This window comes from Xiphophorus hellerii, chromosome 13, assembly GCF_003331165.1.
Source record: "Xiphophorus hellerii strain 12219 chromosome 13, Xiphophorus_hellerii-4.1, whole genome shotgun sequence".
NCBI classification, from domain to species: domain Eukaryota; kingdom Metazoa; phylum Chordata; class Actinopteri; order Cyprinodontiformes; family Poeciliidae; genus Xiphophorus; species Xiphophorus hellerii.
The window spans coordinates 2568905-2586201 of NC_045684.1; the positions used below are offsets into that span (position 1 = coordinate 2568905).

Sequence of the window (17297 nt, forward strand, 5' to 3'; positions counted from 1 at the left end):
ACAGACACAGAAGCAGAACCAGAACAGAAAGGTGAGGGTGTTAATTGAGGAGAATGAAATGAGCACAATTGTGCTTGGAAAGTGTTTAACATCCCCAAGCCCTTCCAGTTTGACCCTGCCTAATTCCCTTTCTCCCATTTGTACCCGCTCCACATGCCCTTTATCTCCCCTCTCATTGTCCAGGTCTCTGCTGTCGCTGGCTTTCTCCATCTGACTGCTACTGGTCAGCTAGTCAAACCATTGGGCAAAATGATCACCTGCTGTTAACCTGGGACCCCATCCAGACCTCACTGACAGGCAGCACACAAAGGTACAAGTCCACACTGCAGAAAGGCTAATGCCAGGCAGTTTTTAAGGAGGATTCTGAGTAGAAATAAGAAAGAAAAAAAGCATCTGGCTCAGATAATGTTGATCTGGATGAGCAGATTCATGTAGAGCTAAAAGACAATATCAAACCAACCATGTGAGAGAATACAGTTTATGTAAAAAGTGAGCACCACCCAGTAAATCACCAGATTTCAGAAATTTAAATGCTTGATGAGACATAAAACAAACCTCCAACAGGGAAAATATCTAAAAAAAAAATTTCTAAAAGATGCAATAGCATTTTTACCTGGGTGTGTACATGAATTATTACTATGCTGCAGCACCTTCCATTTACATTCAGGCCAAGTCTTCTTTAGAAGGAGTCGGTTAGCATCCCATATTTAGCATCCAATATCAGCTAACAAGCAAAATTTTCCAAATATCTAACACTGATAGCGATTGGACATTGCTTATCCACGACCATTTTCAAGTGACCCAACAGATGAAGTTGTGAACTCTGGTTGAATTTTCTAAAACTTTCTTCCCATAAAGTCGTTGTTCTATTGATTTGATAATTGCATTATCTATCTATCCAGGTTTGATCTATAATTTCATCTCTTCTTGGACTCAAATAAGCCCCTCCCTCTTTTGCTTTTGTACCAAAAGGGCTTGGGTCAAAAGTGACTGATATTTGGAACGGTTCATAACTTCTTGTTCCATAACAAACAGTCCAGGTCAATTAACTGGAAAACAACCCAATGTGTCTTGAAATTCTTGCAGTTTTTGGTTTCATCAGATCATAATTTTACCCCTGAGATTTTAGCCATACCTGGATGACTACATCTGGAGGAAAGGTTTCTGTGGTCCAACTTCTTAGTTTGTACAAATGTAGAATACATTAGATTTTGTTACATGCAGAACATGAATAACAGTGGATAAAAATGTTGTCAGAACTGCCTGACCTCTTGGTGCCATTTCTGATCCACTTTCTTATGATTTTTCCATTCAGAAAAAAAAAAAAAATCAGTTGTTGTTACATTACTCTTAAACTTTTGCTAGTTATTGATGACGGCACTTATGTACATTGAGATAATTTAGTCCTTGAAACCTTTTGCATGCTGTAGCTCTAGCTGCAGGATGATTGTTCATGTCACAAACACCAATCATTGTAACAGGGATGTGTAAACTTTTCACATCCACTTTAAGTATGCAATTACACACTGTCATTTTTTTTTGTAGTTGAATTACATGCAGACTTCCCTTTGAGAAGCTGTACAATTAGAGGAGAACGGAACAGCAGCAAGTCTGAGCTCCTTTTTGTTTTATGCAAATGACTCCCTGGTTCTGCCAGCTCTCCTGGAAAACACAGCCGTGCACGCCAATCAAGCAATCTAAGGTTCACTGAAATGATGCTGTTAGAGTATATGTGCAAGAGAAGCAACATTATGTGAATGACATTGTTTTCCTTCAGATATATCACATTGGACATTGGATAATGACCTCTCTGGAGCTGCAATGTGTGGTTGTGCTAACAAAACCAGCAGGGGGATGTCACTACAACTGGGCCTGGATTGAGAGCCTGTGATTCATGCAAATTGTTCATTCTGACAGTGCAGAGGGAAAAACAGATGAAAGAAGAGAGAAGCTGAGCAAAGGAACAGCAGAGGAAGCCTGAGTAGGTTTTTGGTGGAGGGAATAGAGAGTAAAGTTGAAAGGAGAGGGCTGGTTGGCTTTAAAACACTATCTGCCGGTTCATATGGGAAGACGATGCCAGGATGACACAAACCGGCTGTGAGAGCAAGGTGGGGCTCAGGGGAAAGGAAATGATTGCTAAATTAGGAGGAGTGGTTATATCCAATTGAAGTGATAGAATGTACTAAGGTTGATGAATCCAACTTTCCCTGTCCTACTTTCCCCTCTTTTCAAACTTACAGATTGGCATTGAAACACAACATGTGGACCAAAGTGATATTTATTTTTATTGTGCCATTTATATTTTAGGCATTAGTGGCATTTATCAAGTGCCTGGGAGACAGAGAGACAGCTGAATAATTGCCTTTTGTGAGAGGGCCTTTGGTGGCTGTCATCCTTCTGTTAATCAAGTGCTAAAAAGTCCATTATTCTGTATAGGCTATACAGACAATGCACCTAAAAAGGTCATTACAGCTGGCATGTTCATTTTTCAATGGATCAGGTCATACACAGGAGCAGTGTGAATTTCTCTCCATTTTTCTACAAAACTTAATGACTGCTGATATTTTAACTAAAATTATGCATAAAGCAACTATCTTCTGCAACTAGGAGCAATCATTTCTCCCCTTAAATTAAACAGAAACACACGTTTGTTTTCAATACCTATGTTCTTCTTTTTGCAATAAGATTACTCAAGAAAAAACGCAAAAATGACGACATTAACACTAAGAATATCAGATGGCAAATATGAGCATAGATAATGGTACATATTATGAATTCGCACAACATAAATAAACTGAACTGAGCTGAAATTGAATGTTAACCAGCTGTTCTTTCAAAGAACAGACAATAAACATGCAGTTAGCTTAGAAAGGCCTCTTGCTCGCCATTTGATTACACTAGGGGCCATATTGTCCAGATGTTAGCTTTGAAACTAGCCTGTTAGCTTTGTAGTTATCCCACCCTCCATTAATTAGCCTTCAGCTTGACTTTCAGAGAACTTTTCTTGCTTTTCTAAACTAACTAGTCACTCTGATGGCTGTCTCCTGCTAATTCTATACCGTCTGCTTCTTCTCCACTGAGCCACTGTCTTCAAGTCAGAAACTTGTGGGTTCAATTCTAGTTTATTCTTCTATCTTTAGAAGTGCACTTACCCAGCGATCTCAACCACAAGTTGCCTACCAATCTGCAGATCAGTGTAAGAGGATGTGAATGTTGTGAGTGTTGTGCTAGAAAGCAGACTGAGGCTGCATTCACACTGCAGCCTGAAGTGACCCAATTCCGATTTTTTGTCAAATCTGATTTTCTTGATGATGATTCACACTTCCAAATATATGCGACCTGTATGTGTTCTCCAGTGTGAACGGGCAAACGACCTGAAAGTGTCCCGCATGCACAGTAGAGGGCACAATAGCGTCAGCGTTCTCAGTGTTTTCCCAACCGCCATAAAAAGAAGAAGTGCTCAGTGTTTTCAGAAGTAAACATGGACGCCAACAGTGGAGCATAGCTTACACATTTGGAGTTGTTGTCCGACCGGAGGCAGCATATTAACAACTTAATCCTCATTACAGTTCGCCATGGTTGTTGTTTTTCTTCCTGCTTGTGTGTATCAGGACACAGAATAGTGAGTATCAGTGACGTTCAGGTCGGATGAATGCGACCTGGACGTTAGGTCGCATTTGAATCGGATACGTCGCATTCGGAAGGAAACCGACGTGTGTTTTTAGGCTGTCATGAAAAGATCAGATACAGGTTGCATTATGTCAAAAAATTGGAATTGGGTCAATCAGGTTGCAGTGTGAACTCAGCCTTAATGTGTGAAAGGTCTTTGAGCAATTGTCATAAAAAAGCTGCGTAAATTCAATTCATTTAATATTACATTTTAAATATCAGTGGAAATCTGACAATGTGTGGACTTTTCCCATCTCCACTCCATTAATTCAAAGAAAAAAATCATTGATTGGCACTCTAATAATGAATGCATTAATGTTTAATTTCATCACTTATCATCCATCAAAACCGGATATAGCATGTAAATGCTTTACAAGGATGGCAAAAGTGGATGTTTAGTGATGTTTTTAATAGATGCAGGCTTTATGAGGGCGTTATCCGACATCATTTATTACAATCTAAGACACTAATGGATCCCAGTTTAGTGCCGACAGTAAAATGCCAGATTTACGATCAAAGTTTAATGTCAAATTCTTGTCAACCATGCTGCGAGACACTTTAGTAAATACTCTTCAGTGCGAATACTCCCCCCTAAAAAAGTCAAAAGGAGAGGAGCCTATCATAAGCAAGAAAATAGGCCACGCTTGTCATCCTTATTTCTCGTCAACAGAGGCAGGCTGGCTGCATTAAGAAGCACAGTGATAAATGTCACAGAGAGAGGCAGGAGGGCTTAGATCAGTCTCTGTATTAGTGTCATGAACATGGAGGAGATTAGAGGAGAGGGAGAGCGAGAGACCCGTGAAAACAACCCATTTCTACTCGGCTCCACTCAGTGGTTGGGATAATCTAAAGCAGATGATTTGAGATGTGGGGAAGCAAGGTGGAAAGAATTAGGGCTGAGAGGGACGGACAAACAGCCTCAGAGAGAGGCATGAAAAACTAAAATAAACCCAAATCTGAATAATCGGAGGGTCTTCTTCTCCGCCTCTCTCCCTCTTTTCTGCACTTTTTTCATTCTTTGAAGTGGGGCTTGAAAACACACCACAGCCTGTCAGTTCACACCAACACAGAGAGGACGGACTCCAATTAAATGCCGCTTTTGGTCAAGGACGTCTACTGTAGTAATGTTGAAATTACTATGAACCAAACACTAAAACACTGAAAGGGGAAAAATATGAGAGCAAAAAAGTGTCAAAGAGGATTTTAACAAAATAACCGACTTATCCACATTTCTTACTCTAGTCAGATACAAATCTGAGACAGGACACTTTGTAATGTATTCTATCATTCAGGGCTCCCCTGTAGTGAGATTTAATGTGTAATTATGATGGATTTTATTAGCAGGTTTAGACTAGAAGATGAGCCAAAGATCAGCACCGGTTTTAGCTTCCAGCATCTAAAATTCTGCTTCCAGATTCAGTGCGAAAGTCCTTAGAGATGAAACAACCTTTTCCTTGGGAAGCCATCAATACATTAACATCATTCAAACCACATCTGTTCACAAGTACTGCACTAAAACCCAAAGGAGAGAACTAAAAAAACAATATTTTAGTTTGAAAAGACTACAGTTAGACTGAAGCACAAAATAAACACAAAATAATTCCTGATAAACTACTTTGTGGTTTTTTAGCCTTTAGGCATTGTTAGCTTTCCCTTTTAAAGGCACATGCTCTTAATTTAAAGAGATAAAACAGTGTGATAAATATTAAAATTCTTGTGTTCACCTTTTGTACAACAGTATTTGCATCATCAGTATAAAAAGATTTAAATCAAGTTTTTATCAAGTGCAAAGCAAGAAACTTTGTAGTTTAAAAATAAAATATGAACAAGTTGACTTTTCCAAAAACACTTGATCATCATAGTGACTACCTCCATAAAAATTGTTCTGCACATGACAGTGTGTTTTAGGGTAGGGTTCATTGTGGACAGACCTCAACAATGGACCAGTCAATGGTCATCAGGCCATTTTAAAACAAACTGAAGTTGAAAACATGATTTAAAACATTTATGATAGTTAATACTTCCAGGAGTGAACTTCCAGTTCACCACAACATCTGATCCCAGAGTTTTCAAAGAAACTGCAAAATAAATAAAAACAAACAAGAACTTATTCTAAGACTCTTAACATGTCTCTTAAATACATATCAGAACAATAAAAAAAAACACTGAGTGGTTGAAAACTAAGTCATCTAAACTCAACTTAGGCCTGGAAAGTTGAACCGCAAGTTTTCTGGACTTCCTTCAGACAAATTAGTACAACAAAGCACCATGTTGAAAGAAACATAACACTCCATATCAACTGTGAAGCACAGTGGTGGAGGGATGATGATCTGGGCTTGTTTTGTAACCACAGGACCTTCCTTTTAGTCACCGTGTCGGCCATTAATCCATCTGTGCATTAGAGCATTATGGAGTCAAAGGTGAGGACATCAGTCCATCACCTGAAGCTCGATTCAAACAAATTCATCAACAGAACAAGGATCCCAAACATTCAGAAAACAATCAGTTTTATTGCTGCTATAAGTTTGTTCTAGACTTAGACTTAGACTTAGACTGACTTTATTGTCATTTTGCATGCACAGGGTGTATACAGAACGAAATTTCGTTGCATACGGCTCAGGACAATGTTTTGAGCTTTCAATTGTGAGGTTACTCCAGAATAAAATAAAATACAGTATAAAAATATGAATATAAAATATAAAATATAAAGTGCAGGAGTGACAGTAAAATATAAGTTATTTAGCTCTGTACATGTGCAAGGTATAAAGTGGAGACCAGATTTTAAGTGCAGTCCAGTTAATGATTCATTCTACAAATGAATCATAGGAAGAGAAAACAAACTGAAGTACAAATGTTAGAACCGGGTAGGAATGCAAATGTACTGTATAGTGAGAGGTGTCATGTATAGAAATAGTTCAATTTATTTCTATTATTAGAGCTGATGTGGTGCATTTTTCAAATATGCCCCTTCAGGATTGACTTTACTTTAAAGGCTTAAACTATTCTTGTTTAAAAACTGGTAAAACCAAAGAACTGATGAAAGAGTAAACTTTATTATTAAAGACGGTTAAAAATGTTTGGGGCAAGTTAATACTCCCACAATACCTGTCTGAATCTGATTGGCATTTATTCTCGGATGACAAAGCAAACCAACTGAGCCATTTTTCAAATTACATGCTGGCTTTTTTCTAAATCAGACGGCCACAAGGGCCTGACGCCCATTAAAGGTGTTTATACCATAAACACGTTGACCTGGCTCAGTGGGAACTGTGGAATAAAAACTCTTTAAGTAGAGTCGAAAGAGCAAATTTCCTCAGGTAAACATGGCAACATTGTTCCTGTGCAATTTAACATCATTACATATAACAACTGGGCTCAGAATGATCTACCTCCTCCTTTAATCCACATGTTGGCTTTTCAAGTTTTCTTAACACAAATTCAAACTTCACATGCAGCAAAAGCAAAAATCAAATCTAGAAAATAAATCCCATGCAGGTATTGATTCACTCTAGTGTGTAGAAGTTGCTGACTGATTTCATGACACAAGTAAATAATAGAATATATGTTGTGGGCATAATCATCCCAACGATGTAAACATTGCTATCAAGGCTCATATTCCAACGTCACAAGATGCTAATGCTGCACTGTAAAACCACAAAACATTACCAAGTATTTGTGGTCAAGTTTACAGCTCAGAGATCAAGATGAAATACGATAAAAGTCATTTACAAGTAACTTTTAAACAAGGTATAGGAACTTGTTTTAAGTCAATAATTCCTTAACGTTGATGACAAAGTACTAGTTACAGGAAAAATGTCTTGTTATTTAAGTAAAATAACCAGCCAGTGGAACTAGTACTTTTTCATCAGTATTAACAAATTATTTGCATAATACAAACATCTATTACTTGTACGATAGGTTTGTCTTACTTCAAATGTACTAAGATATTTGCAGTAGAAACTGAACTAAAAATAATTAAGATTTTGTGTTTTTGCGGTGTTTGATTTGTTCCAAAAGTTGGAGCTTAGAGCTGGGAATGATGTCACACTCTCATTGGGAATGCACCTGTAGGTCGGAAAACCACAGGATTTCTAATTACTAAAAGCCGATAATATATTTATCTTACTTTTATTAGTTAAAACACAATCGGAACTAGCTAACAGATGTATATCTTTTACAGCAGTATTTAATACAAAGTTTACATCAGCAACCTTCATCATGATTTCTATTTGTACAGTCAGACTGGAAGCTACACTCACGGCTGCTCAGTCGGCTCAAACTTTCTCAAATCAGAATTCCAACATCAACAAGATTTGTTGCATTTCTGACCGCAAAGACACACCAGAGTACTCTTTGTTTTCTGACTGTGCATTTTGACAATGACTGGGTCATAGTACAAGTTCTATTCAAAAAGAGGCAGAGAAGAAGAATTCATCCTACTGAGAGCATCAAAACCAACAAAGAATCAAATTCTCTGCAAAAACTCAAATAGTTTTTCCTCTTTGAAACAACTATAATCTCACGAGTGTAGAGCTGCCACACAGCTGACCCCAAAATATTTTTAAAAATTACTCGTGTACACAGAAACGTGAAGAAAGCTTCACTAACACACAACAGAAACACTCATTAAATGTTCTTTGTTTTGTTGTAGTTCCAACACACACATTCTCTGGCAGCATTACACACACATGAGCACAGTGAGCTCTTAAAAGCTCTTATTAGCCTGAAGACAGCAGAAGCCTCAGAGTACATCTGTATCACACCTCTGACCCAGACAGAGTAATTGTACATCACACACTCTGCTTAATTACCCCTGATGACACAGACAACCTTGCACACATAAAAACACACACACAGTCTATTAAATTACCCTCTGATGATCACTGATCTTTACACACACTTCATTTACCCCACAACTGAAAGTCGACAGACACACACTCACCTCTGAGCACACACACGCACATGTCTAAGCACTGCCGTTTCCATGACAATCTCAATTATTTCCCCTCGCAACCCCACGATGCCACAGCGAGAGGAAATTTCCCGTCTGAATCATCCTCAGTTCCTTCTCTTCATCAGGGATTCTGGCCACCGCTTTTCATCTACTGGCTCCTCACTTTTCATCAGTGAGGAAGCAATCAGAAGGTGGTCAGGAACGACGGAGAGACGGTAAGAAAGAAATTAAACTGTAAACCATACAAGAAGGAGATTGCAATGGAAGGAGGGGGAAAGTCAAAACGACTTCTTAAGCATCTTGTTTTTGGCATTTTTCTTGGCCCATTGAGCCTCCCTGTGCTCTCTCCTCAGAGACTTTGGATTTTAAATGGATGCTTCCTGACACAGAGCAAACAGATGGGATGAGAACTAAAAGGCTCAGACAGACGGGAAGGAGAAAGTAGGAGAGAGAGGGAGAGAGAGAAAGCGCGAAAACAGGGGAAGTAAACAAACCGGACGCAGGATGCAAAAATGTATAATAGAATACAACACACTTGGATTAAAAACAAGGCTCATGCAAGAGTTAGGAGAGTGAAAGCACGAGTGTGCACACACATGCACACACATTAGGTCTAATTAAGTTTTTCCATTTTACTGCCTCCTGCAGGGGTTCTGAACTTCAGGGGTTATGCAAGTACCTCTCCACTTTCCTCTCAAGCTCTGCGCTTAGTTAGCACCCAGCTGCTGCACATGCAGGCTCTCATACAAACACTCAATAACTGACTCATTTAAACACAAACCCAGACAACCTTTCTACACAACTCCTGGCTCCACTCGCCTTAATAAACCTTCTGCCTGAAGTATGCATGCAAAAAAAAAAAAAAAGGCTGCAACCCCCAAATAAGATCCCTTTTTTCTCTTTGCAGAGGGTTGCTGCCAAGTGGCACAAAAACCAACTCAACTTTGTTGAAAAGCTTCTGACTGCATCTCTGAACTCTGGTTTGCATTTTACGCCAACATGGAAACAAATGTTCATCAGATTCAGACACGCCACCACAGAAATGTAAATCTTATGAGGGAATGAACTCCAGCCAGCAAGTTTACAGAGCTCAGATTAACAATACGGTTGTAAAATACAGTCATAAAATCACACAGCAAGGCAACAAAACGGAGCCAACAGGACTCAGCATTCATTTCCAGCCCATGAACATCGACTAAAGGTTGTCTTCTGGTTTGAGTTCATGTTGCACACCACAAGTCTACTTTAAACAGCAGAAACTGATACTGAAAGCCAGACTGGTTTGCATCCACAACATAAAATATATTTGTTTCTGTGAGGCTTAAAATAATTGGGAGAGATGAATATCTTTGGTTTCCTTTAAGAAAATTATCCGCTATAAAATGTCTTCATTTTGAAGTCGGAACTGTGTATTTTTAGTATCTGAGCCAAAGTATGAGCGACAAGGAATAAGAGACGTGGACAACTTAGCTGGGCTTGAATTTGCTCCAACTAAAACTCGTTCATGTCAAAATCCACCTAACAGCTAACATGTGGTCTGTAACGATGTTAGGAATGGATAACACATTTAAGACCACTTTGTATGCTATTTTAAACACCAAGCTAGTATAAATAAATGCCAGAAACCTAATTTTGCAGCCAAACAGAATAAAGTCTGCCACTAAATTACAATCTTGAAACCCTGAAAAACTTTACAGATGCTGCTCTAATGCTTCAGGTTGAACACGACCAAGACAACGCAGCAAAGTGAAACATTCAAGCAACAGAAGGTCATTATTAAAAAATGTTATATATTTCAATTTAGATAAAAGCTTTTAAATTGGCAGATTTCAGCTGATGCCCTAATTTCTGAATATTTAACAAACTTTTTAACCAGAGGAAGACTGGGTTAGTTTTACTGACAAATTAATGGAAACATTTTCGGAGAATTTTGAAATTAATAATGCCGATTACATTACTAAGTGAAGTTCCACTGGTGAGAGAAAGGAAGCTGTAAACTAAAAGATTTATAGGTGGAGCGGTTTGCTTTCACACTGCATCAAACGATCCAAACCCTTTGAGCAACCTGTTCCCCTCCTCGCCTGTGGTGGCGCTGCACCAAGCAACACTGATGAAAACAACATAAAAACCTCTGAAGAATACACTTAGAGCAACTTCCTTCTTCACAAAATGTAAACAAAAATGGAATGTCTTTAGATTTTTGTGGTTGTGGAATTTCTCTTTTGTCTTTGGTAAAAGACCATGAGCCATCTCTTCATCTAGATCTAGACTTATGCCTTTGTTTTGGCTGTATTTACCCAGAATGCCCTGTGCTGTAGTCCGCATACTGCTTTTGGAGCAGTCGCCTGTCCACTTAACATTCACATATTGTGCGAGCTCCTGAGTGCAATCCCTTTTTTCTAATGATGTCCAACTGATAAGAAACCCTGAGGCAGACCCAGAACTCGCTGGAATGCCTTCAGGTTTTTACAGAGTAAGGTTCAAAGTGTTGCTGGAGTGATGCTGAAGTATTTACCTCCATGACCCGACCTCAAATTTACCTCCATGACCCGACCTCAAATTTACCTCCATGACCCGACCTCAAATTTACCTCCATGACCCGACCTCAAATAAGTTCAAGATGGATGGAAGGATTTTGCATCAAGCTTGTAGTGTGTAAGTCATGGCGATAAAAACTTAATGGAGAACATTTTAAGCTGAATGTCAGACTTTGTGTTGCTTTAGTGATTCTGGTGAAACTCTGTGTGAAGTTGTTAAGCTTTTGGTCTTCATCAGGAACAAAACCAGCCACAGACCTTCTGACGTACCTGCATGTTTTGCCTCAATAAAATGTTTATGCGGTGATGCAGATGGAAACGTTTCCTCAGACAGAACCTTTGCGTGTTTCTCTTTTCCTCCCGTCGCGTGTGTGATTATGTGACATCCTCAAGTTGCGGATAATTAGGTATGCCGTGAAAATGTGCATCTCCTGTAAGATGAGTGCTTTGACCTGAAAAGGATGAGAGCCTCGGAGTCTCTGAATGTCTTTTAACACTGTCAGGTTTTCCGTTAACATCTCTCTAATTAGCCTTTCCTTCTTATTACAGGTGAGGCTGTGAGTGGGGAGGTGGAAGTGTTTTCTGAGTCTGATTTGATCAAACTCAGATTGCTACGTGGGGAATGTAAAAATGAGCACCCACCGGGCCGGCTGGGTGGCCTGTGATTACAGACAATCTAGACTTCTACCTGAAGCTGCGATAACACCTCTGATTTGTTTCCTTCACTGAAGTCATTTAAACTTTGCTCTGTATTTTTTTATGTGATTACAGGACGACCACAGCTTGTAAAACACATGCCAGGCAGCACAAAACTGGCTGCTTCCCTGGACGGTTCCTGGAAACTGACATCATGTTGGAGGATTACTGGGGAAAACAGAATTTCTGTTTCTTTTACACTTGGTGTTATTTGCCATAATTCAATCTTTCTCTGAGGAGACATGAAGCAGTAGCCTAGCATCTGTCCAGGCTGCAGAATCCCATGGGTTTAATTTGTTAACACTCTGCCTTCCAGAGAGGAGAAACTGCTTTCTATCAAGTTCAGCTGAAGTGAATAAATAAACTACAGCCTAGACGTCTTGGATGAAGCTTCTCAGTAGGAAAAGTATCCTAATAAACCGATTCTTGGAACGGGAGTCTTTTTAGCAACTTTTTTGCTGGGTTTTGGCAGAAATGTTTCGCTCATGCAGCAGTTAAGAAGTAAAGAGGTCATCCGGGGTAACTCTCAGCCTGCATCGTGGAGAATCAGATTCTGATTGAGAAACAATAATCCTGGCAGCAGATCCAGGTCTGGAAACCTCTGGGTCTGGTTTTCACTTTTCCCACATGATTTGTTTCTGTTGGCACCTCCAGAGCGAGCTGAAGCACTACGCAGCTAAAGTGCACATTCATGCCATTATGTTTGATGAGCATTTCACACTTTCTGCTTTTTTAAACAGATATTTTGAGGCAAATGAAGTTTGAGCATGTAACCATGGTAATAAATACTTCCTGAAGTATTTAACATCCAATTAAAATGTTGATCTCACTTCCTGACCACATAAACACATCAGATTTAATTTTTCCCTTACAGAACAAGAACTCTTTATTGTACAAATTGAGCAAAAAATCTAAAAAACAAAATCTGAAAACCTTTCAATTAAAATTGAACTGAAAGTGAAAGTTCAATAGTGCTTTCAATTAAGTTTGGATGCCAACATTTACATATTTTAGCAAGAATAACTGAGCTTTCACTACATGGTCTCAAGCCTCACACCTCTGCCAAGCAGTCCAAAGATCATCCAACACAAGATTTTTTGGTGAAAATATAACTAAACAATATCAAGACCGAACTTGTTTAAATTTCTATATATTTGGTCAAAAAGTTTAGTAAAGTTTATATCTAAACTTAGCTTAGATATTTACAGGAAAGCTTCCACCAAGCAGCTCTAGTTTAGCACCAGTTCTGTCACCAAGCAATGAAAATGGAAAAACTCAGAAGTTGTTCAGCTAAAAACTGAAACTACTTAAAAGTGCAGAGCATGAAAATGATTGAAAAAGTTGTTTTAGCAATGAAATTATGATGTCACTCGCTCTTGTCATAAAGTTATGATAAAAATGTTACATTTTTTTTCCCTTTCAATGCAATGTCAGACCAAACTACAGATAAGTTAAATAACTTAAATATTTTACGTTTATGGTTTTATGTCATTTTTCTCAATCCATCCTGTGTTTTAACTATATTCAAAACAACTGCCTCATGTCAACACACATATGGTCATATTGATAGGTTCTGTTTTGTTTTTGAGATTCGTTTTTGCAAGATAGAAGAAAATGTTCTCAACTCAGGCATTCAGTAAAAATGTTCTACTGCTCCTTGTGCATAGGGGTTTCATTACACCTAAAAGCAGTTTTTTTTTCCATAAAAAATGCCTTATTATTACAGTACGCCAAACATATGTGTTTATATCAGAAGTTAATTGGCCCTAATTGGGCCCAAGGATAATGATAATCTCCTGTGATTTACACGTCACAGCAGTGAGAGAGCAAGCAGGTGACCAGCAGCTGCAGTTGGGATTTCACAGTTAAATTAATAAATGTTTAAATTGTAAACATTATGCTTTGTTTCTCAAGATGCCAATAACCCAACCCAATAATAATTGCAGAATAAGCTGCTTGGTTAAATGTGGTTATGTTTAATTGAAATTTTTTTAAAAATGGCTCAAGATTATCCAAGATGACAACTAAGAAGTAATCAACAAAACACATTTTCTTACTTTTTGTGATTAGTTCATATTAAAACAGGAACACGCACACATTCAAACTGCCAGCAGTTTTCAGGGTTGTCTTGATTGGAAGCAAAATGATTCGTTTTTTATTTATTTTTAGTACCGATGGAAAACAATCAAAAGTAGTGCAAAGGAATTACATTTTCAAGTTAGAAAGTTGTGAGATGGATGATGTACTGATTTTCTAATCTTCTGCAGTTCTGAAACTCGCAACCAGCAGAGATGATTAATAAGAAATCGTCCTTTTTCAACCATCCGTGTCCAAATAAAGAAGCATTTAATGCAAATCTGCGGTCATCCATCACCAAACTGCGAGGTCTGCGCTGCTGAGACACACTCACACACCGAGCTGTCAGCTCGAGTGGGTTCAGGAGTTTAATGAACATTATTGATGCAGAGGCTCGTGCAATTACTGTGATGCTTACACCTACATGTCGGTGGCTTCATTAATTCCGGGTAAATTCTGGCTAATATATAAGGACAAGCAGATATGTGTAAGAGGGGCTGTCGTTTGTCTGGGCCCCGCCTGCACTCTATCACAGATCAACACGGCCGCCGGTCCGTGTGTGTCCTGTTTGGATACTGTACGTGTGTCTGTGCGTGCGCGCCGTCAGAATCATTTTCTGCCTTATTCTGCCTGGCTGAATGCAGGAAGCTGATTGGATCCAGACCTCTGCTGTTGGTGCTGATCAAGGAAGCCAAGCAGGGTGGAAAAAAACCATCCCGCTCCCCTCTCTCCATCCCTTTCGCTCCGCTCTCACTCAATTCATCTCCATCTCACAGTCACCCCCTTCCCTCTGCTCCACTAAACCCCCCTCACTCCTAAATGGGCGATTTGTGGCTGGGTGAGTCATTTCTGAGCAAATCCTGACCACGGATAAGGGGCGAGTAAAAGACAAAGGGGATGTGTGGAGGAGGAAGGATGGAGGGGGGGCTAAAGGGCCACAGAAATAAGAAAGAAAGAACAAACTGAACAAATGTGTGCTTTTCATTTCAAATGGAGAGAAAGCAAAGAGGGAGAAAGGAGAAGGATTAAGACTGCTCTCTTATTTCCCAGCTCACTCACTCCCTTATGATCAGGAATATGAAAATGTTAAGCAGGAAGGCAGCAGAATCATCCCCCCTCTTCACATTGCTCATAAAGTAATCTCAGCGCCTTGCAAAATTATTCATACAACTTAAGTCGTCACATTTCACACCTCAAAATATTTCTCCAGCTTTGCAAACGTAGACATTTTTACACTCTTCTTTGCAAAACAGCCTGAAGTTCAGTCTGATTGGATGGAGAGCATCTATTACCGTCACTTTACAAGTCTTTCTACGGCGTCTCAGTTCAGATTCTAGGGATGCACCGATCCACTTTTTTCACTTACGATGCCGATATCTGGGGCTTAGTATCACTTACTTTTTTTAGACACGGACATAAATGAATTGAATTACACATTTGAAAGCTCTGCACCAGCAGAGCACAACACTAAACACAACACTAACTTCACAAGCTTATCAGGCACTCATACCTGACCTAGAATTATTTTAACATTGAGACCGATACAGGTATTAATATCTCAGGATGACCTTACTAGTCTGCTCTGAGTCCCCAGAACCAGAACCAAACACGGTGGAGCAGCATTCAGCTTCTATGCACCACAAATCTGGAGCAAACTTCCAGAAAACTGCAGAACAGCTGAAATACTGAGTTCCTTTAAATCAAGGCTAAAAACCCATCATTTGATTAATAACTGGAACATTGATCAACAGATCTGATGTGTATTTGCTTGATGATTTTAATGACTGCGTTTGAAAAAAAATTTAATATTTACTGCTTGTTTCATAATTGGTTGTAAGCTCAGGCAAGTTAAGGAAATGGATGGCGTTTCCATGGCGCCACACTGCTTGGTGTTTATAGCTTTCCTTTATCTGTGATGGACGTTTCAAGCATATTGTAAAATCTCAGCCACATAGTTTTAAGGCACATCTGAAGGCTAAAACGGCAAAGTTTAGAGAGTTTGGACAGATGTTTAGTCTCTTCTTTTTGTATCATTTAATTGTTTAGTTTTGTTATTTTTTTTACATTTTTCTCACAGTTTTCCAATTAACATTCAAACAGGGTGTAACCAGTCACTTCATTAACACAAACTGCTGTTCTTTGTTCTCTGTTACTGACTAAAAGTTGCTGTTGTTTTGTTGTTATTGGCTGTTGTCCCAGGTCTGTTGCTGCTCTTTAAAAATCAATTCAAATAAAACTAAGTAAAAACCTCTACAGTAAAGTGAAAAAACGTGGCTTTCATCAGCGACTGGGTTACGGGACTAACTCCGGCTCCTCCCATGGGGGGCCGAGACGTTTCCAGGAATCAGAGATACCGTCTCCTCAGAGGATCCGCCCCCCAGAGCCTCAGGCCTTCACCTGGTGAGACACTCCGGAAACTCGTCCCCCAGTAGACGTCTGGAAGCCATCCTCATCAGATTCCTGGATAACCTCAACGGAGCGGGGACCTCTGAGCGCCTCCCTGATGGATAAGCCCCTCACCACATTCTTTACTCTTAGGCAGCCGCTCTTACTCAAAATCTCACCCGACTCAGAGTTTAGCACAATGATTGCAAAGAAATAATCAAATCAGCAGCTTTTATCGCCACATGATACCAGAATATCACTGGAAATTTCAAATTTGGTCAAGATCTTATAAAAATAAATAAATAACTAAAACAAAAAAATATTTTTTTTTTTTTAAAAGTAAACAAAGAAAAGAAAAAAAGCTTCAAGATGTAATCAGATTTTCTGACTCAATGTTTAATGTTGCATGAAGCTGCCAGAAATCAGCCCAGTTTGGATCCGTGCAGGAAACCAGAGGCAGACTTTATTCCATCTTATTAAAAAAATAAAGACACCGTCAGTGAAGCAACAGAACAAACACTTCCTCTCCGCTGTCATCTCCTCCTCTTCCTCCCTTACAGCGGTCCATCTCTCCTTCCTCTTAACCTTTGACCTGCCCTCCTCCTCTCTGCATTGATCAGCTGGTAGTGGATCAACTGTAGATGTTGATAGCAGTCTGACCCTGAACATTTGCTTCTGGCTAATTAAAAGACAACGTTGGTCTGCAGGATTACATCCAGCCCAGTCCAACCTGCTTGTTTTCCTCCTTACAAATATTTTTTTTTTTTGATAAAACAATTTTGATCCACTTTTCTTTGCAGAACTGTTTTTTTTTCACTCATATTCAAGATTTTTGGAGCATCTTGATTGGACTTAAGTTTGAACTTTGACTAAGCCATTCTGAAACCTTCGTCAGAGGTGGAGTTGATGGAGTGCTTCTGTTTGTAAACCAACTGTACTTGGGCTTAAAGTGCCGAACAGAAGATGAGATTTTCTTCTAA

General features: G+C 39.2%; 1 protein-coding gene across 3 annotated transcripts in view; it reads right to left on the bottom strand.

Moving 5' to 3' along the window:
* pvrl2l (PVR cell adhesion molecule related 2 like) overlaps positions 1-17297 on the bottom strand; it is a 341169-nt gene that overhangs the window by 141786 nt on the left and 182086 nt on the right. The gene's annotated exons all lie outside the window — the stretch shown is intronic.